The sequence below is a fragment of the Protopterus annectens genome, chromosome 12.part0 (genome assembly GCF_019279795.1).
Source record: "Protopterus annectens isolate FY-2018-M chromosome 12.part0, PAN1.0, whole genome shotgun sequence".
Taxonomy (NCBI): domain Eukaryota; kingdom Metazoa; phylum Chordata; order Ceratodontiformes; family Protopteridae; genus Protopterus; species Protopterus annectens.
The window spans coordinates 1,519,916,028-1,519,932,478 of NC_056746.1; the positions used below are offsets into that span (position 1 = coordinate 1,519,916,028).

General features: G+C 43.8%; 1 protein-coding gene across 1 annotated transcript in view; it reads left to right on the plus strand.

Annotated features, from left to right (window-relative positions):
* The window catches only part of UBE2O (ubiquitin conjugating enzyme E2 O), a 1,895,179-nt gene that overhangs the window by 1,782,032 nt on the left and 96,696 nt on the right, over nucleotides 1–16,451 (plus strand). The window lies entirely within an intron of this gene.

Consider the following 16,451-nt stretch of genomic DNA (forward strand, 5'->3'; position numbering starts at 1 on the left):
CCTTCCAAATGATCACACTTAGGATTCTGATGATCTGGTTGACTCTGGCATACTCTTTGAGAAGTCCTAACTGCCTTTCTCCCATAACCCTGTCATTCTTTCTATCCTACTTTCTGAAGTTAGTTTTAAACACAATTTCTATCATAACATTATGATAGCCTGGATATGGATATTTTATTGAAAGCGGCAAACTCGATCAGAGGTACTGAGGGTAGAGTTCAAGGAATTGTGGGTAGGGGAGAAGTCAGATCTCTGGAGCCAAAGAGCTTCAGAGTCTTGCTGTGGATGGATCTGACAGCTCATAGTTGAATTGGACAAAAATCAGACAACATGGATCTGTTACGATAAGTACATGACTTTCATTTATAGATGGTTGCAGTGCAGTCCAAACTTCCATGCCTGCAATGAGGATGGATATCTGTTTGAATCCCCAGGATGCTTAATTGATCATCAAAATAACCAGAGAGTACAGGAGATTTCTACACTTCAGTGTAGAGGCCAGTCACTGTAAGTGCTAGTTATTGCACTTTGCTATGAGATATTTAACAGGGTGACTGGGTAACTTAGTCTTATTGGATAGTTGTAAGCTTTGTGTGTTGATATAATGGTGGTTGTTATTTAAACATAGATTGTCTATACTTTTTTATGGTTACCATTTGTATTTGGTGTTGACTTGGGGACAATTAACTTTCTGGAGTTGATCACAGAAATTGACCACTGAGATGTGCTATGCTGTTTGAAGGGCCAGAAGTGTGTGTTGAGGGAGCATATATTGGAATTTGGAATTTTGATACAGTTTTGACTATGCAAGTTGGTGCTTTCATTTATGTAAGGGCAGGATGAGTCTGTAAGACTATATAGTTTGCCTACACTTTTAAGTGCGTCAGCATTCCACCTCCTCTCCATCCTCACCTTCCCCTTTAACCTGTCTTTCCTCCCGTTTCACTCTCCCTGGAATACCTTTGTGGGTTGGTTGTTTATCCCTCCACCTGTTCCATTAATCCATTCCATGGGTCTGCAGTCCTCTCTGTGAAAAAGTACTTTAGGAGATCCAAGTAGTGTTTAGTCCTTAAAATTTGCTGCCTGCACCCCCAACCTCCCATCCAATCTTTAATTTTCAGAATGACCCCTACACATCTCCTGACATGGTCTTGTTCACCAACATCTTGTCCCACTTTCTCTTATTCTCAGATAAGAAGAGCCCCAGCTGCTTTAGTGTTGGTCATTCACTGTCCTCTGCATCCTTTGGATCTTTCTGGTAGATTACCTCTGCATACTTTAAGGTAGTCTGATGCTTCTGGAATTTCCTGCAGTGCTCAAGGGGTGGTCCAAGTCCCTTCTGAGTCATAGCATTACCACTTTGCTGTTGTAGTCTATCCCCATGAGGATACAGCCCAGCATCTGCTTGCTTCTGCCACTACCATTTTATGTTGCTCCTAGTAGTCCCATCCTGCTGTGATCACCACCCCAGATCCTTTCCCTGCTGTGTTGCCCTCTGTTTCACCCCCTTCTACACACACAGCCACCCACCAGCTGATACTTAAAACCAGTGTTTTGTGAGTGCAGTACTTTGCATTTATTTGCTCTGAACCTCAAATACCACCCTTCAGCCTTTCCAGATCCTTCACTTTCTCCCCCCACCCATGTCCACTACTATTGAGTGCCTTTCTTTGTGTCAGCAGATAGATCTTTTCTGTCTTTTTTCAATACGTTTGAGACAGGCACACCAAAATGTGGGAATGAGTGCAGATTTCCTTGCAGAACTCTTCTGATCTTTTTCCTGATTCCTGACTTTGTACCTCTTGCCACAGTTTGTGCCTACTGTTTGCCCATGCAGCTGTCCAGTTCTGTCTTTGCCCTACGTACACCAGCTCCTCCAGATTTTTTATTAACTTCTAACATGGGATCAAGTCAGCAGCCCTGCTGAAGTCCACGTAGATATGGTGGCACTGGTACTCCCCTTTCAAGTTCATCAGTAACCCGGCCAGAAAACTGGATCAGATTTTACTGTAACGATTCCTAGGCATGAACCCATGTTGATTGCTGTCCTGGAGGTAGTCATACTCTAGAAATACTTCAGCCTTTCTTTTGCCTTTCCATCAGGACTCTGACGTTGTCTGCCACGTATTATTCAGGTGACAGGCATGTAGTTCCTTGGCTTTTCCTGAACCCCACCACCAACAACACGCAAGGGTATCACAGTTGCCTTCTAGTCCTCTGGCACTTTTGCAGTAGCCAGTAATATTTTGAAGATTTCTGCCTGGCAGTCTGCCAACACACCAGCCAAAGTGTCAAAATTCTGAGGACTCTGAGAAGGAACCCAGTTTCTTTTTTTTTTATGATTTAGCCACCCTAAGGCAGCCACTTCCATCTGAATCTCCTCCTCCCTCACTATCCTGGTGTGTGTCTACACTTATTAGTTTTATGGGTGGGTAGCCCTTTTTGATAGTAGAAGCATTTTGGATATATTCCTTCAGTCTTATGTCACACAACTTTGTTCTTATGTTGAGGATAGCACGTGTTTATTGCAAGAATTGTGACTAGTACAGCGGCATTAAGGTTCTAGGTTTGTCACAACTGATGATTGCAGTCTTTTTATCTATAAAGTATAAACACTGGCAGCAGTAGCACATTTTACAAAAGATGTGAGTGTGGTTCTGTTACTTGCTGAATCTGGACTTAACTGCTAATACTTTCATGGTGAATATGTTTAACTGATTGATTAGAGGTGTGCGCCGATGGGCAGGGCATGGTTTGCCCTGAGTTATGTTAACTTATGGGATTGTTTGAGGAGGAATATCTTGGAAAATGTAAATTTTTTAAATAGTTATTTTTTATACTGACTTTATAGAGGATCTCATTTTCATTGTGAATGATATTTATGAAAAATTAAGTTGTTTTGATAAGACCACAAACCAGTGTTTATAGTGTATTTTTTACTTGCAGCTTACAAATCTCTGGCATTCAGTATTGGATGTATTTATGTAAATAAAGACAAAAGCCATACTACTGTAGCTAGAGAGCAGACCTTTATTAACTTTTTTTTTAAATATGGTCTATGTGCACATCCCTACCATTTGGAAAATTCAGAACCATATAGTAAGTTTTTATGGGTGAGTGCTCTGTCGGAAGAGAAGTAGTTGCAGCAGAGTGGGTCCAGCCCAGGATATAATACAGGTGTTAGAGGACATTTTACTCCTCTCTTTACAAAGGGTCCGAGAGTGAGAGAATCAAAAACGGTACTAGATGACCATTATGTGGATGGAAGAATAAATGGGATTCAGGAAGAGATAATATTTATTTTGTCAGTTGGTATGACTTCTTTTGAAGGAGCTTCACGAATTACAGAACTCTTAAAAAGCACTGGCATTACAGCAGTAACATCTTGGGGTGTAAATGTCCCCAGAGTCTGCTATAGAAATTGTCCAAGTACCATCGTACATCTGGGAACCTTTGACAGGACAGCTGATGACACGTGCAGTAAGAAAAGAGAGGGGTTGCTGAACTTGTGAATTCATGGATTTCGCAATGCTTCATATTATTAGCACTACATTACTTTAAAATTGCTTTAAATCGGGCAAAATGTGGTATTGTGTAAGCTGTGGTAAAATGTCCTTGTGACCTTTATTGTATAGAATAGTCATTCAGAGTTAGGATGCAGGAGCATATTTAAAGATATTAAAAATGTTTCTCCATCCAATCCTATTATTCATTTTAAGCAGAAACCATAAATAAAATCACAATTTTTTTTTGTTTTGTTTTCTATTATGCATTTGTAGAACATGCACTCTGCTTTGTTTCAGGCATATTATTCCAGAAGGATTCATGGTTAGTATTTATTTAAAAATTTTGACCCAAAGAACAGTTAGATGATAATTAAAATTGTAATACTTTTATGTATTTATTTAAGTGGTAGGATGCTTAATTGTATAATTGATGGACCATTTTTGATTGGTTCCTTTGACATCTCGGTGGTATTTAATTCTGAACTTTGGATAATTTCTTAGAACCTGTTGAAGAATAAAAGCTGAGGTCCCATTCCTAAGGTTCTTTTGAGAGAAAGTTCTGTTTTAAGTTCCTGACAGCTACCAGCATGTTCTTTATTTTTTTCCCATCTTGCCGCCTCCAGCAAGCATAGTGTCCTCTCTTTGCTTATCTTTGTGAAGACTAAAGCCAAAGTATTTATTCAGTACCTCTGCTTTTTCTCAGTCTTCTTTCTGTTGATGCAGTTTGCTTGCTTTACCGTCTTTGTTGCCTTTATGCTAGTTTCAACGTACTGTGCCTTCTCCAAATCTCTACCTCTCCTTCTGACTCTGCTAGTGGCCCATCTTTTGTACTAATCAGTAGCCTAACATTCGTTTGTAGTCACATTGATGGTGGAGTGTTTTGTCTGTTCTTTACACTCTTGACCAAAGCCCTGAATATCCCATTCCTGGTATGTTCTCATAGCTGGTTTACTCCTTCAGTTTACTTTCCCAAAGACAGTTTAATCCATCTATAACTCCACACAGTTTATTCTTTAACCTTACACAGTAGCATGTTCACTGCTAACAGTGCCTTATGGTGAACATCCACAACACGGTTCGCATTGGGTAGGGCCATGTCCGGAGTTCTGTCCTTTTTGGTGCAGTTTTGTACAAAGTGGCTGAAGACGTCAAGGGCCCAAGCCCTCAGTCAGCTCCTGCTCCCTGTCTTCCCTGCTATTCAGAATCCCTTGGACTGTTGCTAGTAGTTTCCCCAAAAATATTACCTCCTTTCTGTTATGCCCCTTCATTATCGTCTCCTCCTCCACCAAACACAATGCGTCAGTCCACTAGCTCTCATCTTTTTCTACCATAACTTTCAGTGAATGAAGCACAGCTTCTAACCCTGCTTTGCACCCTTGTCTTGTTACTGGTTTGCTGATGTTGTTTGTGTTTAATTGTTGGAGTCATCACCTGTATGTTATCCCTGCTGTGGTAGCCTTTGGCCAGCCTGGGTACCAGAATCAGTGTTTTTCTGCATCGGCTGCTGTCGCTTGCTGCCTGACATCAGGTTGTCAGTGCTATAAAGGAAGACAGCCGACGCCATTACATCAGTCTTTCTTGCCGTGGAGCCCGTAGCAGAAGCAGTTCACAAGTGTGCCGGTGTGACGCTACCAGAGTTTGAATTACAGCTGTAAACGTCTAAAGCTAAGTACCCCATTGGGGAATCTTTTTTTGCTTGCACTAACCGATGTCTGAAAACGTTAACAATTGTCTCGCATGTGGAAAGGAAATACTACACCGAGACTTCCATTCATACTGCATCACTTGTTTAGGCCCAGACCACGACGTCCCCCGTTGCTGGTTCTGTGCCCTCTTTAATGCGAGAACCATTCATCGTAGAGCTCTTATTTGTAGCCAGCTATTTTCGTCTTAATTCTTCGCATTCCGAAATGGCATCCATCAGCCAACAATCTGTAGACATTCTGAAAAAACATAGGGATAAAGACAGACCACACAAGGCTAAGCCTTCCGATGACTCTACCGCTCAGCAGGTAGTCAGTTCTTTGGAATTCAGTGAGGCGCCTTCTTAGCCCCCGATGCCTGATAGATACCTTCGCAGGCCTTTACTGAGACCCTTTTGGAGTCCGGAGTGCCGCAGAAGTCTTACTCTTTTGAGCCTTTGGTTGTCTCTGCCTTGGTTGGGTTCGGAGATGCGATGCAGGCACCGGCTTCTGAGGAGGTTTTTTGCACTACCGAATCTAGACAAAAACTGACATCTTTTCCTCTGTCTACTGTTTCTCTGACCGATAGATACTCTTAGGCCTAGAAGCAAGGCCGCTCCTAGGCAAACTACCTCTAGCCACCATTTTACTCCTGCTCCACCACCCCAAGCTCAAATGCTTAAAATGGCGTAGGATCTTATCACCCTTATCAGGGGTAGTCATGCCACACCTCCTAAATGGAAAAGAGAATTCTCCTGAAATACTGACACAACAGGATTCTGAGGAGTCTGATTATTCAGATTTTAGAGAGGAACAATCTCTTACTGCTTATGAGGATTCAGATGCAGAGAAATCCATTCCTTCTGCCTCCACACCAGAAGATCTTTCCTTTGGTGAAACCCTTCACACCCTCAGGGAACATTTCCACTGGGAATCCCAGGACTTCCCTCAGTCTAAGAAAAGACGGAGTGTTTCTAGACCTGCCGCAGCACAGACACTTGGCCATCTCTCCAATCTTATAGTTGGTTGGTCATCCTTGAATCCAGCTTAACTCTTGACACCCTCCGACCTGCTCCCAGAAAACCTGACAGGTATTAAAGTACCAGATTCTCATACATACCTGTACAGAAAATCCTGCTGCAGACCTGGAGGTCATTACACAGGGACCAAAAGGAGCCAAGGCTAGCTCTGCAAAGAATCCTATCCCTTATGACAAGGACTCCAGAGGTCTGGACAGATGGGATAAAAAAGTATACACCTCTGCAACCTTAGCTATCAGAGCACGCAACTGTCAGTTCCATATGTTAAAATATCAACAACACACTTTGGAACTATTAAAACTAAAGATTTCAACCTTTCCTGACTCTGCCAATTCGAAACAGTTAGATTTACTGCACTCTACTTGTCAAGTGGCTAAACACTCATTACACTGTGGATATGAAGCCCTAGAAGCCTCAAGCAGGGCAGCAGTGTCAGGATCTGTCATTAGGAGACATGCATGGTTGAAAGAACAACCTCTCTCTGATCATGTCAAATCTAAATTACTTGATGCACCCTTGGATAGAACCGCTTGCTTGGAGTAAAAGCAGAAGAGGTGCTTAAAAAGATGGAAGACAAAGCAAAATGTGTGCAAACAGTAAAAGATTTCCTTCAGGTACAACCTCCTAGGTTCAGCAGGAATTTTCCCTCAAAGCACTGGTCCTTTCCTGCACCTAGCAGACAGGAGCAAGGTAAGCCCCGCAGGGACAGACCACCCAGACTCCTATCCCAGGGACAGCAGCGAACCAAACAGTGGACTACTTCCACTCCAAAGGCAGGGAGTTCTAAGCCACCCCCCTCTGCCCTCTTTTCACAAAAACTAGGAAGACGGCTCTCCCTCTGCAAAGAAAATTGGCTTTCTGTAACAAAGGACCAATGGGTCTTAAAGATAATTTTTCAGGGATACAAATTCTCCTTCAGCAGTCTCCCATTTCTAAGAGGGTACCCAGATTTGCCTCCAAATCAGTGGGCAGAGGCATTGAAACAAGTCCAAACTCTCGTATTCCAAAGAGCAGTAGAACCTGTCCCCTTATATCAAACAGGCAAAGGCTTTTATTCCAGACTATTCCTTGTTCCCAGAAAAAGAGGGCACTTGGCGTCCCATCCTGGATCTATCCATTCTGAATACCTTCTTGTGGTCCCCAAATTCAAAATGCTAACTTTGCAGCAGTTGCTGCCTATGCTGACAGAAAATGTCTGGGTAGTTACCCTAGATCTAAAAGATGCCTACCTCCATATCCCCATAAGGGAATCCTGCAGGAAATTCATTTGCTTCAGAGCAGGCTGTCAACACTTTCAGTTCTCTGGGCTACCCTTTGGCTTATCTACTGCTTCCAGGGTATTCACCAAATGCTTATCCCCAGCCATAGCCTTTTGCAGACAGAAAAATATACAAATTTACTCTTATCTGGACGACTTCCTCATTCAGGCAGACTGCAAAGAAAAGCTCCTCAAGGACCTCCTCTTTGTCAAAACCCTCCTAACCTCCTTAGGATACACCATCAACAAGAAGAAATCAAAGCAAACACTCTCCAGGAAGATCATTTTCTTGGGAGCACTGCTGGACACAGCATCCTAAATGGCCTTCCTATCCCCAGAAAACTTGAGCTTCCTGCCTATTTTATCCAGCTGGCTTCCAGAAGTCACCTCACTGCAAGGAAGTTCCTGCAAGCCTTGAGGTACATGGCATCTAGCATCCTCCTAATTCCTCTGGCCAGGCTTCACATGAGAAAACATCAGTGGTACCTAAAGAACCTTTGGTGTCAGAACTCTCAACCTCTAGAGACCTCTCTCCCTCTGATCCCCTGTGTAAGAGCCGAGTTTCTCTGGTGGGCAGGGGCCTGTGCACAGAACAAGGGTCTTTCCTTCACCCTCTGCCTAACCGGGCAGACCATTACCACCAACACCTCAGACATAGCTTGAGGCGCTCACATATAAGGCAGGTGCACCCAAGGTCTTTGGGATGCCCAGCACCTTCCCTTACACATCAACCAGAAGGAAGTGATGGCAGTACAAAAGGCTCTGACATCCTTCAAACCTCATCTCAAGCCAGAGGTTCTTATCAAAACAGACAACACCGCAGTAATGTGGTACATAAGCAAACAGGGAGGGATCCAATCTTACCCCTCTGTGCAGGCTAGCCATGAACCTCTGGCTGGCATCCTCTTCCATGGGACTACACTTGATAGCCCAGTAACCTACCAGGGATCAACAACACCCTGGCAGACCACTTAAGCAGAGACTTACTGGACCCCCATGAATGGCAGCTCCACAGAAAAATCTTTTTACAAATCACACAGGTGTGGGGGACTCCAGAGGTGGATCTCTCTGCTTCGCATCTCAACCATCAGCTGAAAAAATTCTTTACCAGGGAGTATCACCACCTAGAGTAGAAGGTGGATGCCTTGACCTTCCCCTGGAACACCCTGTTTGTGTACGCATTCCCTCCTCTGCTTCTTATTCCAGAAGTACTGATTAGAATAAGGGAGGAGAGACCAAAGGCCATCCTCATTGCTCCAGATTAGCCCAGACAACATTGGTACCCCTTACTGCGCAGCCTGACATCACAGCCTCCCAGACAGGTTCCCCTGATCTCAGACCTCTTAACTTAGGAGGGGGGGATGCTACACCCAGACTTGCATACTATCAAACTATCACCGTGGCTAATACTCTAAAGGCAAACAAGGAGTCCCTATTAAGCAAACAGGTCCTAGACATTATCACAGAGCCAGAAGGTCCAGCACCAGAAAATCTTACACAGGAAAAGGGAAAAGATTCTGCTCCTGGAGCCAGTCCAGAAGGGGGCAGTACCTCACAATCATCCATCCCGCTTTTCCTGGACTACCTAGCGGAGCTACTTAATAGTGACGACTCCTTCTCCTCTAATAAAATCCATGCCTCAGCCATTTCAGCTCATTTTGATGCAAAACAGCCCCTGTTTCTCCCATCCTTTGATTAAACAATTCCTCAGAGAGGCTTCTAATATCAGACCTCCCAGAAGGTCACCCACTCCAGCCTGGGACTTGAATTATGTTTTGGAAAAACTAACTTTACCACCCTTCGAACCTGCTGCTTCAGCAGAACTAAGATACCTCTCCTGGAAGACTGTTTTTCTCCTAGCTATCACCTCAGCCAGAAAGGTTTCAGAACTTCAGGCACTGATGACCATTGAGCCCTTCATTATCTTCCATGCAGACAGGGTCTCCCTGAGGACTAATCCCTCCTTTATGCCCAAGGTGGTGTCTAATGTTACTCTCACCCAGGCCATGCATCTACCCACCTCCTTTAACCCTCAAAACAAGGGGGAAATAATTCTGCACTCACTAGACATGCACAGACAGCTTGGATACTATCTGGACCGTACTAAACCCTTCAGGAAAATGGACCAACTACTTGTCAGCTTTGCTTCGGGGGCAGAGGGAACGCCCATTTCCAAACGAACCATTTCTAAATTGATATCGCACTGTATCCATTTCTGCTACAGATTGCATAGGAAACCCTCCCCCTAAGTCTATTCGAACCCATTCCACTAGGGCAGCCTCCACTTCCACAGCATTCCTCAGAGGAGTTCCCACCAGGAACATCCTGGAAGCTGCCACCTGGACTTCTGTCCATACCTTTACCAAGCATTACCACCTACCTCTATTTTCTAAGGCTAGGGCAGGGTTTGCCTCTGCGGTTCTGCAGAGCATGCTGACCGATTCCTAGGTCTCTTACTAATCCTATCACCCCTCTCAGCTTTAGGAATCCTCCCACAGGTGATTACTGCAACAGTGAAACACGAAGAACATAGTACAGTTGTGTACACCTACTATAAATGTAAATGTTTGAGTGTATTCACTGTTGCAGTCCTGGTTTCCCACCCTCCTTCCCCCTTATATATTCTTTCTTTAGGGAGACATACATTTCTAACGGTGGATTTTAGCCACCAGGACCTCTTTACCGTATTTACTTGGGCCTCTGACTGGTTAGGGAAGCAAAACTGATGTAATGGCGTCGGCTGCCCTCCTTTATAACAGTGACGACCTGATGTCAGGCTGCAAGCGACAGCAGCCGATGCAGAAAAACATTGACTCTGGTATTCGGGCCGACTGAGGGCTACCACAGCAGGGATAACCCACAGGTGATGACTGCAACAGTGAATACACTTGAACATCTACATTTATGGTAAGTGTATACAACTGTACTTTCTTCCTCCTCTTTGTCATCACATCTGATGCCCTTCTTTTTGTTGATTTCCTTTTCAATCCCACCTGTGTCTCCTGTGTTATTCGTGAGCATCCTTCACGTAGGCCTGAGTTTCACCTCCTCTTAATCATTTTTCCATGTTTCAGCCATACCAGCAATGTTTACCCTCCTCTCGTGCATCATTATTTTGCAGCTCTCCCATCTTCCTACCCTGACACATTACACTGCAGAATAAGACAACTCAGCCATGACTAGATTGCTAGAATAAACCACATAGTATATTTCGTCCTGCAAAGGCCTTCTCTTGCAAAGGGGCTGAATTCCCAAATAATGTGGATCTAGTGAAAGCTTGCATAAAAGTTTTATATATATATATGTATATCTGCACTATTATGGTAAGTGCTTCATACATGTTTGTTGTAACTACCCATTGGAAGTCATTGCTGCATTTTACTTTCAATTTCAGTCTCTTCAGAATCGGCTCATGTCATTTTGTTGAATTTATCCGATGTTACCAAATTATAGTGACAACTTGCATCAGAATGTTTAGGTGTATACACATTCCTGACTATTTTTTAGTGTTTTTGTCCTTTTTTTTATCTAGTGTTTTATATCACATTTATTACACACCGTGATTTAATTTCTTTAAGCTACAGTACAGTTTTAATATTTGATCCTCGGATCTTGTTTGCCACTGACATAAGGTGAACGATCCAATAATCGAGCTGTCAGAGTTCTTTTTGGTGGTGGTCTACTTTTCTCTTGAATATAGGCATTTTTCTTGGTTACCGTTAAGATTCTGACTACTTTCTTTCCTCCGTCCAGTTTTTTTCTGGCGCCAGGGTCTTTTCTTTCTTTTCCTTTCTCTTTCTACTTTCTAGTACTGTTCTTGGTACTTTGGCCTGTTAGTTTGCTATAATTCCTTTTATATTTAGAGATCTATAATTTCGTTAAAAAAAAAATCTTGGTTAAAAAAAGAAAGGTAAAGTAGAGTTGTGTCATTTTAGTTTAACTTTCCTGTTATAGTATAACCTTTTTTAAGGTTTCCTTTTTTGGTGGTTTACCTTTCTTCAGGGTTATTATTACCTTTTCTTTGTTCAAAGTGTCAGAAAAACAGAGAATCCTACAAGTTTCAAAAAAGTACACTTCTTGTGGGCATAAGATCCCCCATTCTGATGCCCACAAGAAGTGCGTATATTGTCTTGGAGCTGCCCACTTTGACTCATCTTGTGCTATTTGTGCAACATTTAATCCTAGGTTGCTCTTGGGTAAGAGAAATAAATCAATCTTAAAAGGACTTCTGCCAGCTGCAACTGGGGTTCAAACTCCCTCTAAGACTTCGCAGCCTGCCTCTGAGTCTAGGAAAAGACCCATTCCAAGGTGATCTCTGAGGGCTTCCACAGAACCCACAGAAAAGTTAAAGAAGCTTTTAGATCCAACCTCTTTGTATCTGAAGACCTTCGGCTGAACTTCAGATCTACAACACTCTTCAGATCTGACTGGTTCAGCCTATGCTGTTAGCTCTCCTGCTCCATCCACCTCCTTCTCTGATCCTAAACTCACAGATCCAACTAGCAGAGGTCACACGCCTTAATTTGTGCTAAAACCATATTCTCCAGCCCCGAAATCGCAGTTTTTGAGACATAGAGGAAGCATTCAAGGCCACAGTCTATCTTCAAGGAGTTTGACACAGGCAAACATGCACAGGATGATGTGAAGATTTCTCAGGGCTCCGATCTATATGGGAGTCCTCCCAGCTCTGTTGCCTCTTTGATACATGAGTGCTCATACCCAGCCTGTTCTTGCTCCTCCTCCGATCCGACCTGTGGTTTCAGAGGCCCAGGATCAAAGAGCCAGCTGAGGTTCAGCGTCTAATCTGAGAAACCTTACCTCCTCAACTCTGATGGTGTCCCTAATCATCTGTGCACTAATACCTTCAGATCAGAGTGGATCTCTCCGAAAGGTCAACACTTGGTCTGAGAGGTTGGGTTCAGCTCCTACTTTCTGATCCATCCCCTCCCCTCAGTGCCTCTGTCATGGACAGCTCGGGGCCAATTCTCTCCAGAGGGCCTGGATCTGGAGTTGGCCCCAACCTTCCTTGCTTCGGCTCCAAGGAAAGGGGGGAGAGTTATCCCCGGGTCCTTTAGCCTTTCAGGTAGTGAAGTGGGCTGCTTCTTTGCATAGGGAGCTGTCCTGTCCAATCTTAGATCCTATCCCTCACGCCTCATCGGGTTCAAGCTCTGAGCCCATCATTTCTGTTACTAAGAGTACACCTGTTCCAAGAGGCCTCCACAAAAGTTGCCCATAGGGATTTCTCCCCTCTTCGTACACTTCTCCCGAACAACCTATGGAAGAGTTACCTTGAAAGAAAACGTGTAAGAGGATGGCACATAGAATCCTGTGGAGTCTCTCACTGGAGACACCAATTTTGATGATGGAGAAGGATCACGCTGATCTCCACCTGATGGTATCTCCTTTGGCAACATCCTGGAAATCTTCAAACAGAAGGGTGGCTGCTCTTTCCAGTCTCCTTCTCCTATGGAATCTGTGTTCCTGGAGGCTTTTGGGGCTGGCCCATCTACTACTTTGGTGATCCCCCGATGGATGAACTTATTGACCTTGTTTCCCAAAAAACTTAGAACCAGACCATGTCAAGCCCATCCCCAAATGCCTGGACAAGTTCTTAGTTCCTCTTTCAGACCTCACTGCATAGGCTATGCAACTTTGCGGAACCCTTTAAGGTATCATTTGTTAATGCCCCCTTTGATGTCCCCTCTTTGAATCATCATTGAAAGATACTCTCACCCATGGTAAGCAATAGGGAAACGCCCTTTCTGCCATTGGGATCAAATTTTTTACCTCCCCAATGTACCTTCTCTGGGAATCAACATGGTGGTAAGATGTGGTTTCATAAATCTCAGGGACCTTTTCTGGACTCTCCCGGGGATACTACCTCCAGAGTCAGAGTAGGAGGTTTCAGTGGACGATATCGCTCCAGAGGCAGATTAGGTCTGCAAAATCGGGGCTTCAGAGTCTCCTCCTCTGGTAGGCCCTATCAGCACTCCTGAAGCATTGTCCAATTTCTACCTCTGGATGCTACATAACCTTTTTCCCCTTCTGCCTCCTATCCAAAGGAAGAAACTCCCCGACGTTCTATCCAGTCAGAGGGTTTACACAGTTCAGAAAATACAAATGCTGCTGCAAAAAAGCGTCATCCAGGAGGTCCCACACAAACAGATAGGATTCAGAACTTACTCTCACTTCTTTTTAGTGCCAAAGTAAACAGGGGACCCAAGACCAATTCTGAATCAAAACAGTTTGAACCAGTTTGTAAGGAAGTCGAGCTTCCAAATGGTTACAGTTCAGTCCACCCTACCTTTTCTACGCACTTTTTTTGAGCAGTGATGATTGGATGTACTGTATAGATCTCCAGGAGACATGTGCGCTTTCGGGTGGGAGCCAATCACTATCAGTTCAGAGCACTGCCCTTTGGGCTCACCACAGGGGCCCCCCCCCAGGTGTTCACCAAATGCATGGCAGTGCACTTGAGACTACAAGGATACCAGATGTTTCCCTATCTAGACAATTGGCTCCTCACTGCACCCTTCAGGCATCAATTTCTACAAGCCAGGCATTACTTAATCCAAATCTGAAGTGACTTAGGCATCTCAGTAAACTTTGCCAAGTCAAGCCTAACATCTGCACAGACATTGGAATTTATAGGGACTCAACTGAATATTATGATTGAAGTGGCATCATTACCTCTTCATCACATCACATAATTGAGAATTCAGGTGTGGTCCATACGGTCTCATCCGTCCCCTCCAGCAAGACTAATATTACAAGCTCTTGGGTCGATGTCAGCTGCCATTCTTCTAGTTCCTCTAGCAAGATTCTTTATATGAGTCCTTCAGTGAATTTTGGCGGTGCAGTGATCCATTCTTTACCAGCCTCTGTCATTCCCAGGAAGACTCAGGCTCATCTGCAAACGTCATGTTAGCTGGTGGATTCAGTCAGGTGACCTGTTCCTGGGCAATCTATTCTCGCTTCTTTCCCTAATAGCCACAGTGACCATGGATACTTCCCGACTGTGGGGAGGAGGCATTTTCTGGTAAAGATGGTCCAAGACACATGGTCCCCCTCAGAGACCAAGTTGCACATCAGTGTCCTCCTAACATTGTAAGCCTTTCAAGACATTCTCAGTCTGTTAACTATTGCAATCCACACATGCAACATGTCAGTGGTCCAGTACATCAACAAACAAGGAGGAACCCGTTCCTACCCTTTGGGCAAGAGCGGCTGTTGGGGTCTGGGAATGGGTAATCTCTTCAGACCGCTTTCTCATTGCAACACGCACATGGGGGAAAACCAACACACTGCTAGACAGACTCAGCAGGTCCATTCTGATTCCTCACAAATATGTTCTTCAGCCACTGGGGCCAGCCTTGCTGAGACCTATTTGCCTTGCCCCTCAACAACAAGTGGAGCAAGTACTTCGCTCTGATCCCCCCTCCGGGGCAGGAAAGTTACCAAGGGTTGCACTGATTCATGATTTGCCCCTGGGTCACCTCTGTGCCCGTCTCATTCTGATTCCAAAGTTCCTACAGAACGCAAACAGGCTGAAGAGTTCAGTCATCCTCAGTCCCCTTCTGGCTTTGACAGGTATGGTTCCCCTTTCTTTGGTCTCACTTGAAATATACTCCATAGATACTGGAGCCCACTCAGAATCTCTTACATCACTCATTGGAATTCAACACCCCCATTCTCCATGCCCTCAAGCTGACTACATGGTTTCTCCACTTCCAGTGATGGTAAGATGATCCAGTCTTGCTTCTGCAGTTCGTGGCATTATCCTGTCCTCCCAGAAGGCCTCCACCAAGAAAGTCTACAGAAGCAAATGGAAAAGATTTTCTGTATGGGCTTCCAAGCAGAATATTGACCCTTTTTCAGCACCTACTTCAGACATTCTTCTTTTTCTCACTACTCTTTTTTTTTTTTTTTTTTTTTTTTTTTTTTAGGAAGGGGCTAGTTTTTCTATTATTAAATGTCAGTTAGCAGCCATATCCAATTTCCAGGCTGGAAACGAATCATCATCTCTGGCGTCTTCCAGATTATATAAATCTTTCCTGAAGGGAATCTTCCTTCTTAGACCCCAGTAAAGAATCCCTCTCCTGCTTGGGATCTGATAGTAGTCCTTCAGGGGTTAATTCAGAAACCCTTTGAACCAGCTGACAAATGTGATATGAAATTTCTTTCCTGGAAAACTATCTTTTTAGTAGCCATTTCAGCAAATAGAATTTCTGAGCTCCAGGCCTCTTTACATTATTTTCCATAAGGATAGGGTGTCTCTTTGAACCAACCCTTCCTTTCTGCCTAAAGTGGCTATGAGACTAACATTAACTAGTCCATACATTTACAGTTTTTTTCCAGACTTCACTAATAAGGGCGAATATATGCTGCACCTTCTTTATGTTCACACACAATTACATTTATATCTTCACAGAACAAGATAGTATAGGAAGTCAGATCAGCTGTTTCGGTCTTTTTACCCTAAACTGCTTGCGTCAGGCAGTTTCCAAAAATTACTCTGGCCATATAGATTACTAATTGTATTTCACTGATTTATTCTTATAAAGGTTTGGCGTTGCCTCATCCTCCTAGTGCTCATTCCACTAGATCTGTGGCTACTTCATCTGCTTTTTCCTCAAGAACTTTCATTGACATCTGCACTGCAGCCACGTGGTCAAAGACTTGTGCATTTGTTACACGTTATAAATTAGACATGGTCTCCAGAAGCAAAGCTTCCTTTGGTTTGGGTCTATATTAAAACGATGAAAGTTCAGAATTTCGAATGCTCACATGAGCAAATATTCAGGAACACTGTTATTTTTTGATCGCAGTACATTGAAGATCAGAATATTTGCCCTTTCCTGTCTGTAGTATGATCTTGGAGTTGGAATATATATTTAGCGGGGGGTGTGGGGGGGGGGGCGCAGTCCCCCACAATAGTAGTTTCGATTTCTTGAATTTCTGCTCG